Here is a 27,074-nt window from a genome sequence, read left to right as displayed (position 1 = left end):
AAGGAAGGAAGGAAGGAAGGAAGGAAGGAAGGAAGGAAGGAAGGAAGGAAGGACCAACCATATGTGCACATTCACCAAGATACATACACAAATGCTCATTTCTGTATTATGAATTACAGTCCAAAACTAAAACTGTGTCTATCAGAAGAAACACAATGAAAATATATTGAGTACTCTTCCTACATGGACACATTTGACTGTCAGAAATATTATGCAAAGGGATGCATAGCATATTGTTCCACTTAATAAAGTTGAAAACCTGGCAAAACTAATCTATGGTTACAGAAGTCAGGATAATGGTCCCCTCTGGAAAGACAGAAAGGGAGTGGTAATTAGAAAGGCCTATGAGGGGAGTTTCCGGACTGCTAATGATAATGTTCATTTTTTTTAACCTGGGTGGTAGTTTACAGAGATATGTTTACCTTGTAATAAATCACAGACTTGTATACATGTGATTTTTCTGCACATCTGTCATAATTTAACAAAAATAGCTTTTAAAAACCTAACTAAGCTAGTCAGAGTGGTTCATGCCTGTAATTGTAGCACACACGGGGTGGCTGAGATAGGAAGACTGCTGTGAGTCGGAGGCCAAGTTAGCTTATACAGTGAGTTGCATGCCCAGTCTTAAAAAGCAAACCAACAATGAGGTGGTGGTGGTGCATGCCTTTAATCCCATGACTCCAGAGGCAGAGGCAGAGGCAGGTGGATTTCTGAATTCGAAGCCAGCCTGGTCCACAGATAAATTCCAGGACATGCAGGGCTCATAGAGAAACCCTGTCTTGAAAAAACAAACAAACAACAAACAAAAAACAAGCAAACAAAACAAAACACTATGGTGAATATAAGGAAATATTTATAAATAACAGAAATAGATGTCATTCAACAGAAAAGAGCAACCAACTCAGTATACAAAAAGACTTCTTAATGTCTGCATACTACTGATTTTAAGGCACTTTCACCAAAGTAAAACCAGTAAGTATATTGTCACATGTTTAGATACGTAGTGCATTCATTAAACTATGGAATTTCTCAAATACTTTCCTAATATCTAGACCTCAACTTTTCTGTAGCTCATTGGCTCAATTGTAAAACTAAACAAGAATGTCAAATCTAGACTTAAATGCCTTTGGGTGGAAAAGAATTCATGTAAACACGTAAGAAGGAACTCCACAAAGTTGTGCTCTGATCTCCAAATGCACACCATGGCACACACACATACAAATAATAATTTTTTAAAAGGCCATTTTAAATATTCCCATGTTCATTTTATTTATCATGTATGTGTGTGTATTCACAGGAGTGAGCATGCACACGTATGCATGTGTGTCTCTGGAGGTTAGAGGTCAGAGTACTCCTCTATTGCTGGCCACCTTAATTTTCAGCTGTATTTATTTACATGTGGGCACACGGAGGTGCACACGTGTGTACGCAGGTGCACGTGGAGGCTAGAAGCGGGCACAGGGTCCTTCGGAGCTGGAGTTACAGGCATTTGTGAGCTGCCTGATATAAGTGCTGGATCCAAGCTCTGGAAGTCTGGTAGACTAGTAAGTGCTCTTAATTGCTAAGCCACATCCCCAGCCCATAGTTATCAAGTTTTAGTAGAAGTATAAAACTTGCTTCTCCTTTCAACAAAAACACACTCTCTGAAAAAGCCAGGTGTGGGAGTGCAAACCTATCACCTTGCATTGGAGAGGCTGAAACAGTGAGATTTCAATGAGTTCCAGGCCAGTCAGGTGAGAATGTCTTAAAACACTTTTTTTTTTTTTTCAAAAACAAGCCACAGAAAAACAAGACAAAAACAAAACACTCTGTAAATATACCTTACTTCCACCTCACACATATATTAAGCCTGTCCCGAGGCACCTACCATTCACATAAAGGCAGACTCAACTTTCTGAAGCACTGTTCTGCGGATGATGTCAAAACTTGATTTTTGGACAAACCCTTTCTTCCACTCATCATCTTCATCTCAGCAAATCACACACCATCATCTTGCTCCTTAAGCCAGAAATCATCAATGAAATAATTGTTGATGCCTTTCCTAACATCCAATCCATCAAGAAGCTGTCAACTGCTTCCCACCCCACCCCCAAGCTCATCAGCTGTTCAGTTTCTCTCAAATACATGCATAAGTAAAGGATATCTATAAAACATTCACAAGGCATATAACCTTTTACTTTCCTTTACAGCTTTTGTTTTACAGCATCTTTATAGCTGCTACTCTATTACCACTACCATGAAGCCTTACCTAGACAATGACAGTTCTACAGTGCTATTACTTCACTATTGCCTTGCTGGAATCTGTCTTCAAAACAGCTTTTTGGGCTACAGAGCTGTAGCCCAGGCTGGTCTCAAACTTGCTATGGAGTCAAGACTAGCCTTGAATTCTTGATCTTCCTCCCAAGCTGATCTTCCAACCTCCCAAGTTCTGGGATTGCATGTATATACTGCCATACCTGGCTCCAAAATATCTTTTAGAAAATAAATAAAGTCTTTTCTTCATAATCTTCAAATCTATTTTTTCATTCTCACAGAAAGTTTCTTTTCTTTTTCTTTTTTTTTATCCTTCTGATTCCTTATTTTTAATGTCCTAACTTAAATGCCGCTACCTGGAGTACTACTCTCTAACCACTGACTCTAAAATCCTTTACATCTGTGTCTCATAGCAATGTTCTTTTTTTCACTGGACTCATCAGAAAAAATGTCATTTTACAATTATATACTTGTTCTGTCTTTACTATTGTACTGTAGGTTTCACAAATGTAAGAATCACTTTGTATATTCTCACTTAATGTGTTATAGCTAATAGTTAAGAGATCACAATACATCTGCTCAGTGAGTGACTGCACACAAATCCAAATACAAAGAACAACTACAGTTAAAAGGGACTACCCCTTCTTCCTTTCTACCAATGACATTTGGTCAGCTTTCTATCTGTTTCTATAAAGGAGAAACAAAAATGTTCCTGGAAACTTATATAGAAAGTCAAGAAGTCATGAATTCATACATGGTATGTCAAATAAGTGAGACAAATGTGTAATAGGAAGGAGAAACCTCAAGAGTCACAATAATGAGATAATTTTGTTCATAAGTAGATTCAAACCTGAGTATTCAAGACTGGTAAAGTTTCAAGAGGTGGAAAGCTAAAGCCCCAATAAGGAAGTAAACAGATGTACCCAAGTAAGCATAAAAAGACTAAATCTTATATCACATAAGAAATCTATGTAATAGAAGGTTAAAAGTAAAATCTTCATATGAAATGTTCATAAATTTCTTCTGCAACTTTTGGCTTTTAAACCTATTCACTCACTCATCAATATTCTTTCACTCTGACCAACTGCCTCGAATTTCTATATTCTTATTATACCATTATCTGATAAATTCTCCACTAGATCAATTATTTCATTTTTTTCTTTTAAAAAATGAGATGTCTCAGCAGTTAACAGCACTTGCTGCTCTTCCAGAGGACCTGGATTCAGTTCCCAGCACCTACAGGGTGGCTCACCATTCCAGCTACCCTATGTTACCATGTACAGGTAAAATCCTCATACATAAAATCTCTTAAAAGGTCTGGAGAGATGGCTCTGTAGGTAAGATCACTGGCTGCCTTTCCAGAATACTGGAATTCAGTTCCCAGCACACATATGGTGGTTCAAAATCATCCATAACCCCAGTTCTAGGACAGCCAATGCTTCTGACCTCCACAGGCACCAACCAAACATGTGGTACAAATATATACATGTAGGCACAACACTTGTACACATAAAATAAAACTTACAAATTAAATACACACACATACATAATGGGCATGATTTCACGTGCCGTTAATGCCAGCACTTGGGAGGCAGAGCGAAGAATGTCTTTGAGTTCAAGACCAGCCTAGTCTACATAACGAGTTCCAGGACAGCCAAAGTTACATAATGAGACTGTTTCAAAAGAAATAATGAAAATTATTTTTAAAGTATATCTTATTAGCTGGGTATGATAGCACAGGCCTCTAATCCCAGCACATGACAATTATACCAGTTATTTCAACAGGATCATGAGTCTGAACTCAGTTTGCATAGCAAACCCCAGTTTTACACATGCACACACAAACAGATGTATGCACGCTCACACACACAAATACAATGTACAGATTGTCAATTTATTGACTTTTTTTGAGACAGGGTTTCTCTGTGTAGCCCTAACTGTCCTAGAACTCGCTCTGTTGACCAGGCTGGCATCAAATTCAGAAATTCGCCTGCCTTTGCTTCTCAAACACTGAGATTACAGGTGTGCATCACTCCCACCCAGGCCACAACTTCTAGTAGAATATATTCAATTGCTTTAAAGAGTTGAAGGGGGTATAGTATAAATACATTTGATCCCAGCACCTGGGAGGCAGAGGCAGGCAGATCTCTGTGAGTTTGAGGCCAGCCTCATCTACTTAGTGAGTTCCAGGACAGCCAGAGCTATATAGTGAGAGCCTGTTTTGGGGAGAGCATTAGAGTTGAGCTAAAAGTCACTCAAGATACTTCAAAGGTTAAAAATCTGTTATTTTATTCGTTTTAATATTTTCCTACACTTCTCAATAAGGATGCCACATTCTAACCTTGATGCATACTTGCTGACATGACAGTTTTCTTTCTAAAAAATGCTTTTTGTGGAAAACCAACTATACCACTGTTTTTAAATCTTTGCCTTTTCTTAACACCAAATACTTTTTATGTGTGTATTTTTTTTTTCAGATGACAGATTTCATGAGATACTCAGAATCCTAAAATTCTAAAGCTGAGTGAAATTTCTTTTCCTTTGTTTTTGATATAGTGTCTCATTATGTTGCCCTGGCTCACCTGGAACTCCTGTGTAGAGCAGGCTGGCTTCAAATGCAGAGATCCACCTGCCTCTGCCTCCTGAGTTCTGAGATTAAAGGTGTATGCTACCATTTCTGGCATCCAAGAAACTAGATGAAACAGAAATATAAGACTGACAGGAATCAAGACACCTGACTACAGTTACATATCTAGTTAAGACACAGTCTTGACTCATTGTCTGAAACAAGTACTCCAAAAAGAGGGTTTTAATGTTACACCAGCACTCTGTTATTTTCTAACAGTATTTTCTGTGCCTTTAAAGCATCACCTCCTACTCAACCAATCACAGGCTCGTGCATGGGGGGAGGTTCTTTTCTTTTTACTACAATATTCATTTCCCTGGATATTTATTATTCAAGGATGTTAAAGTTAGTTAACCAACTCTGAGTAGCAACTAGTTTGTTCCCCAGTGCATTTCATGTCCCTATTACATAGTCTATAGTTCAAATGAAACTGTTAGGACTGACACATGCCAATATTTTGTTGGATTTAATGAGTAGCTTTGAGTTGTTTGTTTTTGAGACAAGGTCTCACTAATGTAGTCCTTTAGGCCGGAACCCACTTCATTTGCATGGCTCCTCCTGCCTCTGCCTGGAAGTGCTACGATTACAACCCTATGCCACCACTCATGGGCCAGTGAATTATTGAAGCCAGTGAGAAAAATTAAAACTCTGGACACTGTAAACTACTTAGTGTGAATTCTTAAAGCCACATCAGAAACAGAATCTGTCTTCCGGAACACATAACACAGGTTAACTTGCTCAGAGCAGTAGATGAATTTCATGTACCATTTACCCAACATCCAGGCTCTATACTATCTGTTAGCAAAAGGGGGCATCTAAATTCAAGAGAAATACTGTAATCATCCTCTACAGTGAAAACATCCTCCCCACCCTGCAAATGTGAAATGTTTGTGTTCTGTGTAAGCACGGGTTTGTAGACCTCATGGATTTTTCAAAATGATTGCAGAGTTATGTAGAGTTTAGGTAGAGTGACATTACATAAAAATAACCCGTTTTCTGTTCAAATCTTAAGTTGAAGAACTGGAGAACGGGAAGTCAGTAAAAGTGGCAACAAAACTGGAAAATTAACTTCCAATAGTAATTCTTTTCTTAAACTCTGTGTGTGTGTGTGTGGTGTGTGTACTCGTGCACGTGCAGGTGTCCACAAAAGTCAGGTTGGAGCTGCAGTTACACGTGTCTGTGAGCTGCCCGATGTGGGTGCTGGGATCTGAACTCTGGTACTGACACTGCAGTAAGGGCTCTTAACCTCTGAGCCATCTCTCTAACCCAGTGCGGTGGTGGTTTTTATTAAAAACTTTATTGCATAGGGCAAGTTCGGGTAAATGGATAAGAAGTCACATCAGTGTCAGGACCGAGCTCCCAGGAAAGTAATAGTGCAGCACTGTTAAGACCTCGACTGTGTCACAACTTTAATCGTGTCTACTTTGTCCTGAAAAGTTTTTGCTTTCCCTTCTTAACAGGCAAAACAAAACCAAAAAAGGAACAAACAAATCGCTCTCTGAGCTGGCAGCTGTGACAGGCCAGGAAGACACACAGGCTTTCCGGGTCCGTGCTTGGCTTCGGGATGGATGTCAGCGAGGAGAAGCCTCGAAGCCACCCCACACCGTCCCACACCCTGACAGGCTCCGAGAAAGCAGCAGCGCCGGTTGGCACTGACCCTCCGCAGACGCGGAGAGGCCTTCCAGGTGGCCCCGGAGGCGTGGGGAGGGCAGGGGAGGGGGGGGCCAGGAGGCGAGGCGTGGGGGAGTGCCAAGGGCGTGCAATGCCCCGGAGAGCCCACTGCTCGCGTGGGACGCCCTGTCACGAGTCACCGAGGCGAGACAGCGGGCAGGGGACCAGGCAAGCCCGCGCCCGGGCGGGGACCGACCCCGAGCAGCAGCGCCCGCCCCGCGCCCGGCCCACCGGGGTTCACCTCCGGCTCACGCAACAGGCGCGGCCGCCGGGTCCCGACCCCCGGGCGCAGGGCAGCGACGCGGCCATGACAGGCGGGCGGGCCCCGGTGCGCCCGGCCGCACGTGCAGGCGGCGCCCCCTCCCCGGCGCCCGGCCCCGAGCGTCCCAAGCCGGGCGGGCGGCGGGCGCACGTACTCACCGCCGCGGCCGAGGCTCCCCGCCGCCCCCCGCCTCGCCCTCCCGGCCTGACACGCGCGCGGCCGGCCGGGCGGGGGCGGCCTCCGGCGACCGCCGGGTTAACACCCCCTCCCCCGCCAGTCTCCACCAGTTGAGCGGTGCTTGCCGTCCCGCGGCGCCCCCGGGCGTCCTCCCCACGCCGGACGAGGCGGGCGGCCGCGGCGAGCGGCGGCACTTACCGGCTGCACGGCCAGGCCCCCCTGTCAGAGCCCGGCCGGGAGCGGAGGAGGGAGGCGAGCCGGGGCGCCGCCCCCCCGCGCGCCACGCGCCCGCCTGATTGGCCCGGTTCACTCCCCCGGCGCGACCCCACCAGCCCCTGCGAGCGGCACTCCCGCAGCAACCGGCGCTCATTTGCATATCTGTGACCGCGCCGCTGATTGGCCCCGGCGCGCAGGGGCGGCCGTGACCGGCGCAGCCCGGGTCGTCGCTCGCTCCGGCACCGGCTCCCTGGAAAGGAGGACGCCTCCGCGGCTCCGCGCCGGTCCGCCCGGCCCGACCCCGGACTGAGGGCTGCGGGAGGCGGGGTCGCCGCTCGGCTCCGGGGCGGTCCGCGCGGGGCGGCCCCCGGGCGGCCCAAGGGCTGTGGCCGGGCGCCCTCTGGCCGGAGCGTGGGGCAGTGCACGGCCGGTTCCCCCGCCGCCACGTCAGGCCCCGCCACGTCAGACCCCGCGGGCACGCCCCGGCTGCCCCCGGCCTGCGGGGTCGACGCCGAGGTCACTCACGCGGGCCCGGGAAGCCCTGCTGAGCCGCGTGGCGCCGGCCCTCCCCGTCCTCCGTGCGCGCCAAGCCCCCGGGGACACGCGTGTGCTGCAAAACCCGAGCCCTGCGAGGGCCGCCGCCGATGATGCAGCGATTAAAGAAAGCTGGGTGCCGAGCACCTGCTGCGAAAAGGGCGACGGGACCGAGCCCTGATCCACGCGGTAGCGTGCCTCGATGGGAGGGCCGCCCCGGGTTCAGGGCTCCCGTTCCGGATCGCCATTAGAAAGGGGAAGGGGAGTGGAAGAGGGGCGGCATAAATAAAGGAGGCTGAGCACGCACTTGAAAACCACTGTCTTTGGAAGGTGCTGGGACACAGGAGTTCCTGCTGTCACTAATTAACTGAGTGACCTACATTGTCTCAATGTGTTTCAGGGCCTTGGTCTTCTGCAAAACGAAGAGGCTGGACGCCTCTTTTAAAAAGCGTTCCGGCTCTAAAATTCTATCAGTCTCTACTTCCAGACCCAGAACTGACCCTATAACCTAATTAAGGATTTTTCCATCCATATTTAGGTTTAAGATGGACAAAATAACTGAACGTTTGAACTTCGGTAAACCTGTCTACGTTTGTTCAAAGCTCCTTGCTGTTTTCAGATCCAGTGTGGGTGTATCCTCCAGTGGATCCAAATCTCCTGAATTTGAGTCTCCATAAAGGAGTCCTGGTTTGTGCCTGAGCAGATGGGCTGTGGGGTACATCGTGAAGTGGTCTTTTATTAAAAACTTTTATATTTATTTACAGCAGAGTGGGCTTGCGATGGTCAGGCGACAGTTTGCAGGAGTTAGCTCTGTCCTTTCACCATGTGGATTCTGGTGGCCAAACTAGGGTCCTCAGACTTGGCAGCAGGGACTCCTGCCAGCTGAGTCATCATCACTGAAGCCAGCTTTTTAAAGGGCCTTCCACGTGCTACCCAAGCACTCTACAGGGAGCTACATCTTCTAAGTAATCTCATTCTTTACATGAGGGAATATGCAAGGGCCTCCGGAGTAGAGATTCTCCCAATTGAGAGAGTGACAGAGCTGGAGGGAAAATGCCCAAAAGAAAGGTTACAATTGCCACTGTGATTCCCCTGAAGGATGCTTAATAACAAGATCCACACTGAACCAGAATGAGGTGCGTCAGGCTCTCGGAACTGTCAACGCCCTACATTGCTTATTTGTATTTGTGTCAAATAGAAGACCAGTACCACTTATCTGGCATTGCAGAAGTTATTCCATATAAATGAAATTTTTCAGTTGCTTAAAAAACTTTTCTTCCCCGGGGCGGTAGTGGCGCCCATCTTTAATCCCAGCACTTGGGAGGCAGAGACAGACATATTGCTGTGAGTTCCTGGCCTACAAAGTGAATTGAGGACAGTGAAGGCTACACAGAGAAACCCTGTCTCACCAAACTAAACCAAACAAGCAAACAAAAAAACAAAACCTTTTCTGCCCATGATCTAATGAAAAATATGGTCTCTTGAACACAGCTTTCTGGAAATTATGTATATACTGTTTAAAGAATCAATCACTATCAACATTACTGTACTTACAATCTGTGAGTGCCCTCAAAAAAATGTAGAATTTATTCCTGTAATAAAAGCTTCCATGATGCTGTTTATTTTCAACCTATGCCTGGTTTTGTATGTCTCCATCACGGTAAGGCAATGTTTTTATCAAACAACTTCCCTTTTAAAAAGAAGTAAAACTTTTTTTTTTTTGCCATTTTTATGATATATAAATTTAAAGTTCAAACTATCAAATTTTTAAAAATTCATTACTCATTTACTGTGTGAGTAGATGTGTTGTGCATGGGTTTGCATGTGGATAGCAGTCATAGGACAGCTCAAGCATGTCCGTTCTTTCCTACCATATGGGTCCTAGGGCTCAAACTCATGTCATCAAACTCACCAGAAATCATGTTTACCTAACTGAACCATCTTGCTGGCCCTAGACTCTCAAGCTTTCATGAGTTTGGGTGGGGCTCGCCTTCCCTACAACTTTTTCAACTGGTTCTGCTGATACCTATTTTGGCTATTCAGTGACTGGTTTTCACTGCACTGTTGTTTTGTTGAGTGAAGATTTTGCTATGTAGCCTAGGCTAGCCCTGAATTTGTAGTCCTCCTCACCTTTATCTCCCAAGTACTGAGATCACAACTGGGGCCATCTATTAAATCCCGGTGTTGTTCTTAGTGATATTTTTGGAATGAACTCCCAAAGGTGACAGCAGAGGATGATTCCAAAGCAACGTGGTCTGTGTTACACTCTGTAATTGAAGTTAGCAAGGATCCATATCACGAACAACATCAAAACCTAGTAAAAACTGTTCATATCAGGCCATGGATATCCAAAGCAAAGTGGTGGCCAAAATGGACCCGGGCAGGAACCCCTTCACATTCCATTCCTACCCAGTATATCAGAGCAAAAAGGCCTCTCACCCATGAACGTGGTGATCCAGATTACCAGAAAGCCTGTGTGATGACACAGCTGTTTTCCACTCTCTGAATGAAGCATCCCATAGCAGATGTCAATTACTGAAATGTAACCATTCCCATATACTTGTGCTGACAGTTGTTATTCCATTTTACCTTTACTTTTTTTTTGAGACAGTCTTAACAACGTTCAACGAGGAATAGATTCTTTTTCCCATTTTATACATGAAGAAGGTTCAGACTTTGTCCTAGTTACACAGTCATTGACTGACAGAAATATTTAAACACAGAGCAGCTATCTGCCCTCAGCGTCTATAATTCTTAAACATTACATTACATTCAGCCTTCAGCTTGAATTTCCGAGTCCATGTTTGAAATCAAAACTTTGATTTTGAAGGGGTGAGTGACTAATTTGACACCTTAGAAAGAATTCCCTGCAAAGACATTTCAATTTAGGTCACCAAAAGGATATCCCACAATGCAAATTGGTAAACGTCTTTCGCAAGTTTGAGAAATGGTAATTCTCCAGGATGTATCTCCATACCTGACTACTAGTTTCTAGTACTTGACACCAAAAATATAAGTGACAAAGCAAACAAATAACTAACTTCATTAGTGATTTCTTTCACTACCTGTTCACTCTGGAAGTAAACTGATACATTCAAGCTTGAAACTACAAAGCTTACTTTATTAAACCCTGAAAAATGATGTCCAAATGTTCCCAAACACCCCAGCCCTGGAGTACAGGGACAGGCCCTATTCTGCCATGGGACTGAAGAAGGAGAGGCACACAGATCTAAGGCAGATCCAGCATTGCAGGGTGAAACTTATTGGAAAGGTTGCTTACAGAAGCAAGACAGCTAGATTCCCCACAATTCCTCTCATTTTTAGGTTTCTCTTGACCCAGGCTGGCCTCACATTCACTATGTAACTGAAGATGACTGAATTCCTGATCCTCCCACCTCTGCTTCCTAAGTATTGGGGTTACAGGTGTGAGCCACCATACCTAGCCCCAACAATGTTGTATAGACTAAGATGAAAGTGACTTCATCTTGACCAGAATGTACCTGGCTTATCTTAAGATAATATCGCTTTATCTTAGTGCTGGTGAAAGGTCCATGTATGACTCTGATGGTTTTATCTATTGTAGTTTGCTAGGACACCAGGTGGGAAAACCGGACCAGACACAAGTGTGACTTAAGACTGCTGAATCCACATACCATGGAATAATGGAATAGCTTTGAAAAGGAAGAAAGTTAGAGAACCCATGCTCCTGATTTCAAAACTCTCTCTAAAGCTATAGTAATTAAGAGAGTGTGGTGGTAATGCAAGAACATATAGATACATTTGAATAACAAGAAGCGTCCAGAAATAAACTCTTCCATGTGTGGATTACAGAAGGGTTGAGACATTTAAACTGGGAAAGCACAATACTTTAAACAAATGGATACCTAGGCACACTCATTCTAGAAAATAAAGTTGACTCCTCCTCAAACTATACAAAGAAAGCAAAGGGATGATGTTACATGTAAGAGATAAAACTGTAATTAGGAAGAAGGAAGACAGGCGTAATGAACAAGGTCTTTGGGACCCCGGATGAGGCAATGGTTTCTCACACATGACATCCAAACATACTGACAAAAAAGAATCCAACTTTGTTGCACTTGGAAGTTTTTGAGCCTAAAACTAAGAAGTAAATAAACCAAACATCCCCAAAATAGGAAAACTTCTGTGTTTCCAAGGAAACCAATAAGAAAATGAAGAGGGCCCAAGAGATGGCTTAGCAGGTACTTCAGGCAAGCTTGACAACCTTAGTCTGAACCCTGCAACTCTTGATAGAAGAACAGAACTAACTTCCTTGGGCTATCCTCTAACCTCTAACCTACAACACCCCCAACCCCCCATAATTAAATAAAGATAATTTCTAAAACATTTCCTTAAAAGAGAAAGAAAGTTAAAGGAGGACTGGAGATATCCCTCAGTTGGTAGAGTTCTTTCTTGGGGAGGGAGAGAGTTGGGGGTTGAGACAGGGTTTCTCCGTCTAGCAATGGCTGTCCTGGAACTAGCTCTGTAGACCACAGTTCTTACCTAGCATATACAAAGCCAAGGGGCCAGCCTGGACAACATGAGACCCTGTTGCAAAACAAGCAAGGCAAAGGCAAGCTGGAGAGATCTCTCAGTAGTCCAGAGCATTGGCTGTTCTTCCACAGCTGTCTGTAACTCCAGCTCCAGGGGACCTGAGGCTCTCTTCTGTGGGCACCAGGCACACCCACATACATAAATCTAAAAAGAACAATAATTAGTGTAAAGAACCAGGCTTGGTGGCTCACACAACTAATCCCCATACAAAGGATCCAGAGACAGAGGGCTGCTGCAAATTCAAGGCCATTCTAACCTACATAGTTAGGGAGTGAGTTCCAGGCTAGCCTGAGCTACAAAGTAAGCCTCTGGAGAAAGAGAAAGAGGCAGAGATCAACAGAGAAAGAGAAGGAGAAGGAAGGAGAAGAAACACAGATAAGAGAAAACCATATACCTACTCCATGTATAGCCTCCAAGATAAAGAAAGGAGGCTTACAAACCAACAATAAATTTCTCAGGGAGCACACCTAAAATCCCAGCATTTGGGAGGCAGATGTAGGAGATCTCTGTGAGTTTGAGGCTGCCCTCACCTATATAACAAGTTCTAGGATACCCAGGGCCAAATAGAGACACCCTGTCTCAACTGTACCCACAAAAAAAGTATTTTTTGTTTGTTTCTTGAGACAGGGTTTGTCTATGTAGCCTTGGCTGTCCTAGACTCACTTTGTAGACCAGGCTGTCCTTGAAATCACAGAGATCCACTTGCCTCTGCCTCCCTGAGTGCTGGGATTACTAGTGTGTTCCACTGTGCCCAGTTTAAAAATAAATAAAAATTGACACTATAATTTTAAAAAGAGCAGAAGGAAATCATGCACCACTATTATATGGTCATTATTACAGGACAGGATTTCTGTTTTGTTTTTTCACCATAGAGAATGAAGCCAAGGCCGTGTTTATGCTAGGCAAGTACTATACCACTGAGAGACACACACCCCCAGCCCAAGTATGTTTTATTATTAGCAAATATAGGTGAGTTTTCCTAAAACCCAAGTAGTGTGATAAAATCTAACTAGAGATTCTATGGAAAGATGGTGACCAAATTATTAAGACTAAAAGGGGGTGGGGGGTAGGAGAGGACATCCAGGTCTTTCTTCCATACATAATAAGTTTGAGGCCACCCTGGGATACATGAGATTGGGTCTCAAAGCAAGCAAAAACAAAAAACCTAGTTTAAAAGTGGTCAAAGTATAAGGATACACATTTCTCAAAAAATACATACTAGTAACCAATATGCACATGAAAATATGCCTAATGCATGAGGAATGCAAATGAAAACCACTTTTCATCCATTAGGATGGCTATAACCATAGAGACAAAAGAGCAAGAAGAGTTAGAGAACCTAGGATGCTTACACTGCTGGTAGAAATGTAAAATGGTGCAGCTATTCAGATGAAATTAAGAAGATCCTCACAAAAACCTGTTTGCAAATGTTCACAGCAGACTGATTCTCATAATCCCAAAGTAGAACTAACCCAACTGTCCATTCCCTGATAAAAGGACAAACAGTGGTGTGTATATGCAATTGATTACCCAGCTATGGTCCAAGGATGAGCGTTGGAAATATGATTCTCACTGATAAAAGCAGCCTATAAACCCAGTCCTCAGGAAGCTGGGGCAGGAAGATTGCAGTTAGTTTGAGGTCAGAGACTGGATTACAGACAGAAATCCTGTCTCAAAAAAAAAAAAAAAAAAAACCTAACAAAAGGCTGAGGATGAGGAGACAGCAGTCAAGAGCACTTGTGGCCCTTCCAACAAGGACCAAGGTTTGATTCTCAGTACCCACTAAGTGTCTCATAACCATTCATCGCTCTAGTTCCAGGGGATATGACACCCTCTTTTGACCTCCACAGGTACCAAAACACTCACATACATTAAATAAATAAATATTTAAAGACAACAATATAAAACCCCAAACTAACAACAAAAAAGAGGCAAAAATCGTTCTTTTACAGTCCAAGGATAAGGAATTATTAATGCTAAAGGTATGCTTCTTAAAATAGTTTGTGTATGTTAGGTTCCTAACTTGAGTATATTATGCCATTGTGTTGCAGGAGCTAGCATCATGTCTATGTGTTACACTAAGAGTAGCTTGAGCAACTCAGATAGTCTACTCCAGGGAAAGAACCCAAAAGGGGGTCTGGCTGATTCATCAATGAGTAAACATTCATTTCCCAGAGGCTCCCTAGGAGTTGTGAAATTGCCTTGACTCAGTGAGGAACATGGGCTTTTCTTAGACAGAAGTGAATGAAGTATGTCACTAGAAAGCTCTTTAGACTTCTTTTCCAGGCTCTTTTTTTTATTCAAAGCCAGCAGAAGGCAGACAAACTTTTAGCTGTAGATTAAACACATTACCCATCATTTTCGAGCATGCTCAGTTGGTGCCGTTTTCCAAACGAGAGTCAGCAGATAATGACAACAGCCCAAGGCCACGTCCAGCCAGGGAGCAGATTTTCTGGTTCTTAGCTGAGGCTCATTTGATCGGGGACAGATCTTAGAACTTAAGCTTTATCTAGTTTTATCCCCTTCCTCTATCTAGGAATATTCTTCAAACCCTCATCCTGCTGGACAGTTCGGGTCTCACACTGTGAGTTTTTAGAAACAGTTGCTTGTCCTACCCTTAGAAGGTCTTCAGGAAGAAGTAGGTTGGAGGCTATCATTGATAAATGTCCCTGAGTATTCGATACCCCGTTTATGCATTTGCTTCTGCTGGGATCATATTTACACCCCTGGGGTGATATATTCACCAGCGGGAAAGATGCATCTGCGTCAAGCGGGGGAGGGATCCAGATACATAAAAAGGACTGAAATCTGAAAAATGAATGTGTTCAACATACCTGTTAGTAAGTCAGGCACAGTGCTAGGTGCCAGGAATGTAACAAGGAACATGATAGACTCTGTCTTCTGACCTCACGGCGAACTGTTTTATGGAGCAGGCAAACATCAGCGAGTTCATTTTGGGAATTAATTTTGGTACTAGCCATCGCTTGTAGATGCAGTAGTTGCTGTGCTCTGAAAGCATGGATGCTCTGCATCACTCAGCCCCGAATCTGATGGAGCTAGGTGTGGTGGCACACGCCTTTGATACCAGCCCTTGGGAGGCAGAGCCATGGAGATTACTCCATGAGTTTGAGGCCAGCCTGCTCTACATAAATTCTAGGCAGAGCAGCTACAGCTACATAGTGAGACTTTGTCTCAAACAAACAAAACAAAACAAAAACAAAAGTCTGATGGAAACTAAATGTATTTTTCTAACTAGCTGCTTTGCATTATAGTCATCTTACCTTTAGAGAAAAAAACTCATCCTGGGTTTGTTTGTTCATTATTAACACAGGGTCTCCTACATCCCAGGCTGGCCTCAAACTCACCGTGTAGCCAAGGATGACCTTTAACTTCTGATCCTCATGGATACATCACTAGAGTTGTTTTTATGGCAGGCCTATGCCACCACACCTAACCATTTTCTTCCTCCTGTTTCTTTTTGTTTTTTGTTTTTTTTTTTTTTTCAAAACAAGGTTTCTCTGTATAACAGCCCTGGCTGTCCTGGAACTCACTGTGTACACCAGGTTGGCCTCAAACTAACAGAGATTCACCTGCCTCTGCTTCAGGGATTCTGGGATTAAAGGTGTGAGCCACGACCATCTGGCCCCACAATGTCTAGTTATATGGGGCACTAAGGAGATGGTCTGGGGCACTAGGAATCTGGTCTAGGGCCTTGTGCAAACTAGGAAAACACTCTACCAACTCTGTCACATCTATGCCATCTTGTCTTTTCTAATACTCAAAACAAAGAAAATAGAACCCGAAGTCCTCCTTCTCCCTCTTTCACTTTTTTGGGGGGTGGGAGAGGGGCTCAGTGGTGGTGCACACCTTTAATTCCAGCACTTGGTAAGCAGAGGCAGGTGGATCTCTGAGTTCCAGGCCAGCCTGTCTACAGAGCAAGTTCCAGGACAGCTAGTACTACACAGAGAAACCGTATCTCAAGGGGGGTTGGGGGGGAGCTCCAGCTGCTGGTCTAAACGCCTCAGGTTCAATTCCCATCACCCACATGGTAGCTCACAACTGCTTGTGGCTCCAGTCCTACTGGATCTGATGCTCCCTTCTGTCCCTGTGGGCACTAGGCACACAAGTGGTGCACAGACACACATGCAGGCAAGACAAACTTTTAAAAAATACAATTTAAAGGCGGGCTCAGTAGCGCAACCTGTAATCCCAGCACTCAGGAGGCAGAAGCAGGAGGATGGCTGTGAGTTCGAGGCCAGCCTGGTCTACAAAGTGAGTCCAGTACAGCCAATTTAAATTTAAATTTTTTAAGAAAACAAAAAGTACCAGTGGTGTCCTTTCAGGATTTTTGTAGAGTGGGGCAGATTAAGAAGGGCTTTCTTGGCTAAGATGTAGCAGGATACAGTAACCTCAGCACTTTGGAGGTAGAGGTGAGAGGATTAGAAGTTCAAGTCAGCCTCAAGTATGTAGCAAGTTAAGGGCCAGCCTGAGCTACATCTCCATGAGATCCTATGTTTGAGACCCTGGAAGTAGTTTCTATCACCACTACCACCACAACCACTTTCACCGAGAGACATGGAGACAGAGACAAAGAGAGACAGACAGAAAGACAAAGAGGGAGGTATACCAGAGAGGCTGGTGATTCAGCTCAGTTGGTAGAGTATTTGCCTAGCATCCATGAATCCCTGGTTAGATTTCCCAGCATTACATAAACTGGACATGATGACATGTGCCTACTAAAACTTGTAAATTTGGAGCAAGTTAATAAGCCCAAAGTAATCCTTAATGACATAGGACTTTGGAGTTTGGACCAGCCTAGGATATGGGATAAGGATAGGAATATATATATATATATATATATATATATATATATATATATATGCGCACATATATATGTATATATACATATATATATGTTTGTATGTACACACACACATATTAGACACAGAGAGAGGGAATATCAGAGAACCAAATGTCTAGGATTAGTTTGCCTCACTGACAATCTTGATTCTACAATTTATTTCATTTTATTATTTACTTTACTGATTTATTGTGCTGACAATTGAACCCAGGGTCATAGATCTTCGGAGCAGGTGTCCCACCACTACGCATATATTCTCAACACTTGAGAGGTTGTGTTCCATAGTCCTGAACACTAACAGCCTAGTTTCAAGTGATGGTTAGCAAGAGGATAAAAGACTAATGGATTAGACAAAATCCTCCGAATATCAAATTGGTAATGCATTTTATTCCCTTTAGCCTAATGTCAAAAACTTTTCTCACCAACAGCGATTTTAGGCTAGTACAGTGACACTGTTATTGTCTGGCACACATTACCCTGGTTCCTGAAGAATGCTTCTCTGTGTGGTTCCTTTGCAGAGTGTGTATTATTTGGCAAGGACAGACTGAGTCATTTGTGTAAATGATAAAGAAAGGTAGGGGGGGGAGCTGGAAAGATGGCTCAGAGGTTAAGAGTATAGGCTGCTCTTCCAAAGGTCCTGAGTTAAATTCCCAGCAACCAAATGGTGGCTCAAAACCATCTACAATCTGATGCCCTCTTCTGGCATGCAGGTGTACATGCAGGCACAACACTGTATACATAACAAACAAATAAAAAAGGAAAGAAAAGAAAGGTTGGAGTACCACTTCTCACTATCTGCTAATCCCATTCTAGATAACAGAACAGCAGGAGTCTTTCCTGTTCCTTAAGTACACAGCCTTCCTTGTCTGAGCCTCTTCACCTACTTCCTCTCCTTTCTGTGTTTACAGAAGCTTTCCGTGCCCCTCCTCCACCTCCAGGTCTTGAGAAGAACTTGGTTCCTTTGCTCCAGTTCCCTTCTTACCTCTTATCACATACTGCTTACTATTTATCATTTATCTCCATCCACTAGAAAGAAAATGGATTGAGGCATAAATAAGCTCAGTGTAGTTTCTCATAATATTCCCAGTACCCAGATGCTCCACTAATGTGTATTTTACACAGAATGGATTATTCCTTAAGACATGTCTAGTGTTCTAGCAGAAACAACTGTTGCTGCCACTGGAGAGATACCCGGGCAGCACAGAACATCCTTAACATGCTTGATGCTCTGAGCTCAAAATGGGAAAAAACAAAATACCTGCCATTTAATCAGCTTTAGACACTGGACACTTACATCAAATGTCTCTAAGGGTGGTGGTTGCACACGCCTTTAATCCCTGCACTTTGGAGGCAGAGGCAGGTGGGTCTCTGTGAGATTGTGGACAACCTGGTCTACAGAGCGAGTTCTAGGACAGCCAAGGCTACATGGAGAAACCCTGTACCCTGTAGCAAATAAAACAAAAAAAGAAGAGGAGGAGGAAGGAGGGAAGAAGGGAGGGAGGGAGGGAGGGAGGAAGGAAGGAAGGAAGGAAAGAAAGAAGTATGGAAGGAAGTTCTCAACTGTGGGGACTAAAGAGATGGCTCAGTGGTTAAGAATACTTGGTTGCTTTTACAGAGAACCCAAGTTTGGTTGGCAGCACCCATATGTTATCTCATAACCTTTGTAATCATAGTTTCACAGAATCTAATGCCCTCTTTTGGCCTTAACTGGTACCAGCCACAAATATAGTACACAGATATGCATGCAAGTAAAACACTCAATACATATAAAAAAATAACTTTTTGTTTTTTTCCAAGACCGAGTCTCTCTGTATAGTCCTGGCTGTTCTTGAACTCTCTGTGTAGACTAGACTATCCTAGAACTCACAGAGATCCACTCACCTCTACCTCCCAAGTGCTGGAATAAAAGGCATGTGCCACAAAGCACAAATTTGTGCTCCGCAAAATAAATTTCTTAAAAAAAAAAAATTCTCAAACCTTATTTTTTTGAGTCAAACATGGCTGTCTCCAACCTACAATCTCAGCATGTATAAACCAGGAGGATCGCAAGTTTGAGATCAGACTCAGCTACATATAAGTGTAAAGCCAGCCTGGACTATATAGTAAGACCCTGCCTCAAAAACAAGAAAAAATAAAAATAAAAAGTTTTGCTATGTGCTATGGTTTGAATATGTCTCTCAAAGGTTCACATGATAGAAACTTAATCACCAATTCCAAACGCTGATGGCATTTAGAGGTAGGGACTTTAAAACTAGAATTAGATGAGGCCTGGTGGCTAAAGCCCCACCCCCCACCATGACAGTGTAGATGGCTTTATAAGACAGATGTAGACCAATTTCTTTGTTCCACCTCACCATGTGAGGATCTTTACTAGGCGGCAAAGCAGACATGACCGCTATGCATTTGCCCTCCGGAACCATGAGCCACATAAATTTCTAAATTACCCAGTGTCAGATATTTTGTCATAGCAACAGAAAACAGATGAAGACACTGTACAACAATATTTCCAGAGAAACCTGAAAGTTGTCTTTACTCATGCCCTACCCACACCTAGGGGTGATGGGTCTTGGCATCAGGATGTTAAAACTCTTCACGCAGTGACTTGTACAGACAAGAGAGAAAAACAGTACTTTAGGCTGCTTCAGGGGTATTGCTGAGTGGCGGAACCCTTGTCCCATGTGCTCGACACGATGAAGCATGTCTATAATTCCAGCACTCAAACAGGAGGATTGCGATTTCCAGGCCAGCCTGGGCTACATAATAAGATCTTGTTTCTAAAGGACAAAAAGAAAAAAAAAAGGGAGGAAGAGAAGGAGAAAGCTTTCAACGGAAAGGAACTGGGAGCCATTACTTGGCAGGTTGAGCAGGAAGATCATGGCTCTCAGGCCAGCCAAAGAGCCAAAGAGCAGGTGAGTTCAGAGGCCAGCCAGGTTTATGTGTTTCTACAGTGTGGAATGGTGTCTCAAAACAACAACAAACAAATGAACAAATACCACAAGGCTGAAAAGAGAATTATCTAGAGCTGACGAACGGATCAGCACGTTTTTTTCTCGCCTGGGAAGTGAGAACACCCCCCATGCTGCCTGCCTTGTGGTTCCTTATAAACATGCTCATAAGCACTTGCTGAAAGTACTAGAGTGTGCAACTGAAAATTAGTACTCTTCCTGTCTTGGAGGTGAACGTGAAGGAAAAAAACAATAGTGGTTACTATTAGGTGGGAAAGAAAACTGGGCTACAACTCAGGTTTGTTAAACAGGCGCTTAGGCCTACTTCAGGTTCATTGAGTCCCTGATGTAGCTTCGTCCACCCACAATGGAAATCCAACTGCAACCAGCAGAACGAAGGAAATTCCTTAAATTTACAATCTTAGGATGGGGTGGGTGTCTCAGGCAAGAATGGTGGCTGATACCTTAATCTTAACACTCTGGAAGACAGAGACAGGTGGAAGTCTATAAGGTCCAGACTAGGCTGGTCTACATATTAAGTTCCAGACCCTTGTCTCTGGGTTTAGCAGATTAGTGAATAGAACGTTATAATTTAGAGAGCTGACTTTATTATCCCACCCTAGGAAATTAGCAGCTGAGGAAAGGTAGATGGGAACCCTGTGGCCAGAAAAGTGCTAACTTAAAAAAAAAAAAAAAAAAGTCCTGCAATCAATAATTGTGTCACATTTTTTCCCACATATAGTCATCACTAGGGCCCTGAACCCCTTAAACTAGGTGTGGAAAAACAGGTTTCTTTGCATCGGGGAAAGTCAGCAGGAATATTAGAAAAATCAATGGATTCCACCCCTGATTCAAAGTTCATTTCCATTGAAGAAATCCAGGTCATTGGAAAGGGCAGCTTAAATTCACAGATCCTCGGATCCTCTGATCGGTCAAGATTAGGGCAGCGAACAATGACAGCTGTGTGTTAGCCACTTCCACTGAAGGCATTTTCAGCAGCTAAGAAGCTCTGGAAAGCTGAAGTGGAAAACAGTTTGCTGGAGGATCTGAAGACAGCTTCAAACAGGAGCCCTCCCGCCACCTGAGTTCTCAAATAAGGTTCTGAGTTCTCCCAATAAGGTTCTCAGTAACCTTATTGGGAGCCAGGGGACATGTTTGACAGGTTGCATCAGTCTTGGTGGTCCAGGCAAGCCTACACCTCACCTAGCCTTAGTTTCTCTGTTATCACAATGAACATAAAAAGATGTCCTTTTTGCACAGTTCATACTTTGAATCTTATACATAGTCACCGTATATTGCTGTCAATAATTACAGCTCTTTTTTTCAAAGGTGTAATCCAGATGAACCTTGAACTCCTGTTGCTCCTACTATGGGCCTCCTAAGTGCAGGAGTTGTGGGGGGCCACTGCACCCTAATGACAACACTTTAAAGTGATTTCGTTATATTCAGATTTATTTGAGTTGAGCAGAGTGACTGGAGGTTCGAGACTTTCATGTATTTTATCAAATCGCACGGCTCAACAAGGCCCTGTTGCTGAAGAGTTTGTTTCTCCTTTCTTGATGGCAGGCTTTGTTTGTTTGATTTGACAGGGTTTTGCTGTTTCCCAAGCTGGCCCTAACTCCTGGATTTAAGTCCTGTACCAGCCTCTCCAGGAACAGGGGTTACAGACACACTCCCACAGATAGCCAGGAAAGCTTTTCGGTAGCAAATATGATTACATTATTTATAAGGAATATAACACTAGAACATATCTGTTTGCCAATAAAAAAATGTTAAAAAAATAAAGCTGGACATGGTGGCGTATGCTTTTTAAAATAACTTATTTATTTATCTTATGTGCATTGGCATTCTGCCCACCTGTGAAGGTGTCAGATCTTGGAGTTTACCAGACAGTTGTAAGCTGCCATGTGGGTGCTGGGACTTGAACCTGGCTCCTCTAAGGAAGAACATTCAGTGCCCTTAACCACTGAGCCACCTCTTCAGCCCTGGTATACATCTTTAATCCCAGGAGGCAGAGGCAGGCAAGATCTCCGGGAGTTCAAGGTCAGCCTGCTCTACAAAGCAAGTCCAGGACAGCGAAGGCCTCTCTCAAAAAACCAACTAACCAACCAATAAATAAATAAACTGTTAAGAAAAAAAACAAAAGTCTAAAACTATCTAGTGGACTAATGTGTCAGAATCATCCTCGAATCCTCTATGTGCGTGTATGTACACACACAGTTATGTTTGTGCGTGGGTGTATGTGTGTAGGTATGTGTAGTGCTTACATACGTGTGCATGTGTGTGTACAGGTGTACACAGTTTGTCCTTGCTCCGTCACTGAGCTGCACCCCCAGCTCTCCCTATAACAGTTGATAGTGACTTGTTCATTTGTGCCTGGGGACAGACCTAGTGACAACTGGCAGCAGACAAGCCGCACTAGACAACTAGAGAAAAGCTAATAATGGCTTACAGTGGAGCTGAGCATCGCATCCAGACTGTCAAACTTTAGGGAAACTCTTCAGATTTTTATTTTTAAGCTTCTGGCAGAAGTTCAAGATGTAAGACAGAAAAGGCAAAAAACCCAGAGAGAAAACAGAACAAAGGCTGAGGCTGTGGCTCTGAAAGCCTGGAGGTGGGGGGCTCACCATCCCCCAGCTCTGGAGGGCATCTCTGAAGAGGTGGAGGGTTTAGAAGGATAGAGACTGAAAACCCTTGGGTCCAGCCCGCTCTGCAGAAGGGGAAACTAGAGCTCTGGGCGCAGGGGTTTACCCACGGGGACGCATCTTCTCCGCCCCACCAGGATGACTCAGATGTTGCTACTTTCTCCAAAATAACCTGGGAACTGAGCAGAGGAGACAGAAGCTTGGCAGAGGGTCAATTCCCGCTGAATTCCCACTCTCCAACTATCAGCTTGATACAACGTCTGCCTCCCCCACCCCCCCTCACCCCCGACTCATCTTCCTTGTTTTGTGAGGTAGGGTCTCTCTATGGAGCCCAGGCTGGCCCTAAGCTTAAGACTCTCTTGCCGCTGCCTCCCAGGAGCCACAACTGGAGAGAGGCATGTGCCACCATGTGTGCCCCTTGCCCACCTTTTTTTTTTTTTAAGTTATGGCCCTTGTTATGCAAAAATTATTTGTCTACGTCAAAGATCATAAATTTACCTGCACGCATGAACTGCCAGCATTTAAAAAAATCAGAATGTTTTACCTAAAAGTTTAGACTTCTAATTTTCTAGAAATCTAGTAACATTGAGCTCTTATAACATACTCATCGCCATCCTCGGAACTAAACAGAATTATACACTCTCCAGTTGTCACAGCCCTTGGTCGCATTACACTTGTGTCCATTTTTGTCTGTTCCCTGTGAACATGTTTGTCATGGTCTAAAGCTTATGGCCACAGAAGCTTTTGATTGACATGAAGTTTTAGGAGCAAAGATAAATCAAGGATGCAGAGGGGAACCATCCAAACTCCAAAATGGAGGAAATACTGTCGCTAATGCTGCTGTTCTCCTGAGCAGCTGAGAAGAAGACTTCACACATGGAAAACTGAGGCACAAGTATTACCGCAAGTTTAAAGCCAAGCCAGGTGTAGTGACACGTGTTTTTAATAACAGCAGAGGCAGGCAGATCTCTGTAAGTTTCAGGCCAATCTGGCCCACATAGTGAGTTCTAGGACAGCCAGAGCTACATAGTGAGACCCTGGCTTGAGACCCACCTCCCCTAAAAAACAAACAAACAAACAAACAAACAAACAAACAAAAAACTAAATACCAAACCAAATAAGCAATCTCAGAGCCAGCCTGGTTACATAGTGAGGTTTAGACCAGCATGGATATTTATTTTTATTTTAATTATACAGGTATTTTAACTGCATGTATGTCTGCTCACCAAGAGCGTGCATGGCCTGTTGTGGGCAGAAAAAACTGATAGATCCATTAGAACCAGAATCACAGAAGACTACTAGCCATCACGTGGATGCTGGGAATTGAACCCAGGCCCTCAGGATGAACAGACAGCGATTTTGACTACTAAGCCATCTCTTAAAAACAAATCAAAAAAAAAAAAAAAAAAAACAAATCAAACAATAGTAACAAAAGCAAGCAAAAAGGAAGGAAAAGAAAGAGGAATGGAAGAGGGCAACTTTTAGGCTTCCCATCCTGTTTGCTTTTCTGAGGCTGTTACCATAAGCTAGTCAGACTTGAGGACTCAGAACTGCTCCCCACTGATAGAGAACAGCACAGTTCCCAACAAGCCCAGCTCCTCCTTGAAAGTGCATCACAAAACCGCACAGTGGAGAGGCGGGGTTTAGCTCAGGGCTGCACCCTTACCTAGCCTGTTAAGGCTGCTGTGTTTGATCTCCACTGAAACCAAACCACCCAGCAGCCTGTTTCCTGTACTGTAGCACACCGTTCTCGGCGCTACGGTGAGAACAGGATGGACTCCAGGACTGTCCTTTCAATGTTGCTTGTTTATGTTCTCTCTGGACCAGAAGCTTCAGGGCATAAACATTTCTATTTGTTCATTGCCATATTCTCAGTGCTGTGACAGTACCGAGACTCACAGTACATACTTGGTAAATGTTTGTTAAACAAATGAACTTGTCTTACCCAACCCCAGGTAACTAGGCAACCATTATTTTGAGAGTTTCAGTACCGTTTCTGAATGGTGATGGCAAGTACATGTTTGTTGCATTTCATTTATTTGTTTATTTTTCATTCATTCATTCATTCATTCATTCATTCATTCATTCATTTATCGGGGGGAGGTGTGGGTGTGCAGACCCTCTTATTATGGTGTAAGTGGTGGTCAGAGGAGAACTTGTGGGAGCTGGTTCTTGTCTTTCCATCACATGGGTTCCTGAGATGGAACTCAGGTTGTCAAGCTTGGTAGCAAGCACCTTTACGGCTGAGCCATTTCATAGGCCCTATGAAATGAAGAGGCCCTACAGACCTCCCTCTTCCTACGTCTTTAGTTATGGGGTAGTATCTCAGTAAATTGCACAGGCTGGCCTGAACCATGCCCTATCCCATTCCGGCTCCCAACTCCTGCTTCAGCCTTCCAAATAGCTGGGATCACAAGCCTGTATCACTAGGTCCAGCTGTGTACATATCTTTCACAATAAATTTACACAACTCTGAGCTGGAGAGATGGTTCAACAATTAAAAGCACTGACTGTTCCTCCAGGGACCTGGGTTCAGTTCTCGTCACCCACATGGCAGCTCACAGCTGTCTGTAGCTACAGTTCCAGGGGACCCGACACCCTCACACAGACATTTATGCAGGCAAAACACAAATGCACATAAAAAAAAATTTAAAAAAAATACAGCTAGGCTATGGTAGCACATGCCTTTAACCCCAGCACTTGAGAGGCAGAGACAGGTAGATCTCCAAGTTTGAGGCCAGCCTGGTCTACAGTGCAAGTTCCAGGCCAGCCGGAGCTCCACAAAGAAACCGTGTCTCAAAAAACAAAACAAAACAAAAACAAACAAACAAAACCAAAGGGGCAGTTAGTTTATAGAGCCAACACTAGGCTCCTGCTGAGGACATCTTGGTTTAGCCTTTTACTCCTCCACCACAACTGCTCCTAGCTCCTCCAAAATAACCCCCTGGCTAAAAATAATGACACAGAAGCAGAGCATAGAACCAATTTGGCAGAGATCAGCGCCCTGAAAATCGCCCCTCTTCCTCTTTCTTTCTGCGAGTCTTGAAGAGATACGAGATAGTGAAGGGTGCTGAGTGTGATACTCTCCTCCCTCCCTTCCTTCTCCAGCCCCGGGGTTGAAGGATAGTACTCCACATATGCGCTGTAGCTGGTATTCTCATCACAGGCATCTTTTACCTAGACTGTGATCCTTTTTTTTTTTTGTTTTTTCCTTCTTTCCTTCAACAAATATGGATGAGGTCAGCTTTAGAGTGAGATCCTATCTCAAAACTGAGACCTAACCTAACAGCCGCTGCAGAGGATGTTCCTAACTACTTTACAACACCGCCCCAGCCATCTCTTAGGAAATGGCTGACCACCCCAGTATTTTGTTGGTGTTTATGCCTTTTTAATTTAATTTTATTTATTTATTTTTTTTACTACTCTTAAGATCCTCAAAGTCACACTTGAAGAACTTTGGTTCATTTCCTAGGAACAAAGCTCATAAAGCCAGAACCTCTGGTTCCAGTGTCCTGAGCCGGCATAGCACGAAGGTCAGATAGATACGAGCTAGATACGAGCAACTGAAGAATCCCCAAGCCAGTATGGATAAATGTGTGACACATGTGGACAGTAAGGAACAGTAAGACCACTTCAGCACAAAGAAAACACCCTTCAGTACAGCTCTGATCACTGCTCAGACCAGAGACAGACACTGCCGGCTGAAGCTTAAAACACAGAACCCAGTACAGCAAAAGAAGTTAGAAGACAAAAGATGACCTTTCTTTGAAATACTTGCAGTTATGCAAACTCCCGCCTAGTTTTTTGGGTTCTGTTGTTGTTGCTTCAGGCCTTGAGTAGTCTAAGCAGTTCCCTCTTTCACAGATGGCAGGCACTGAACTACCTAAGGTGCCTTTTGCCAGATATTGAGGGAGATCCCCAGTTCTTTTAGACACAGACTTTTAGCAGAAACTCACATCCAGTCTTTTAAAAGTTGCAAACTAATCCTGTTGCAGTGGATCATGCCTGGAATCCCAGCAACTGTGAGCTGATACAGGAGGATTGCGGGTGAGGGGTGTGCTACAAGACAGCAAAAGACTTCAAGGAAACTCTTAACAGGCCTTTGCGATATCTGCTAGCATTAGTCCATCCTGGCACATGGAATGCTGTGACTCTTTGGAAGCCTTGCATTTGCCCAGATGGTCCTGAGTACTTCTATGACACTCATTTAGATGGAGCCAGGTTATTTGGAAGAACATGTTCTGGGCCAATTTGTACTATGAGATGATAGATAGATAGATAGATAGATAGATAGATAGATAGATAGATAGAT

The 27,074-nt window shown here is 43.9% G+C and overlaps 1 protein-coding gene across 5 annotated transcripts in view; it reads right to left on the bottom strand.

The window, feature by feature from the left end:
* The window catches only part of Chd9 (chromodomain helicase DNA binding protein 9), a 208,022-nt gene that overhangs the window by 130,792 nt on the left and 50,156 nt on the right, over positions 1-27,074 (bottom strand). For 2 of the 5 annotated variants that reach the window (XM_055620761.1, XM_055620765.1), the window contains exons 1-2: positions 4,836-4,914; positions 1,868-1,998 (exon numbers count right to left, since the gene is read on the bottom strand). The exons of 2 other annotated variants lie outside the window; for them this stretch is intronic. The gene's annotated coding sequence lies outside the window, so the exon portion shown is untranslated. Of the gene's footprint in view, positions 1-1,867; positions 1,999-4,835; positions 4,915-27,074 lie in introns of those variants that run through there. One more of the 5 variants, XM_055620764.1, reaches the window with a different exon arrangement.

Source organism: Psammomys obesus, unplaced genomic scaffold (assembly GCF_907164565.1).
Source record: "Psammomys obesus unplaced genomic scaffold, mPsaObe1.curated_primary_1811, whole genome shotgun sequence".
Lineage (NCBI taxonomy): Eukaryota > Metazoa > Chordata > Mammalia > Rodentia > Muridae > Psammomys > Psammomys obesus.
This window is presented reverse-complemented; position numbering and strand designations above follow the sequence as displayed.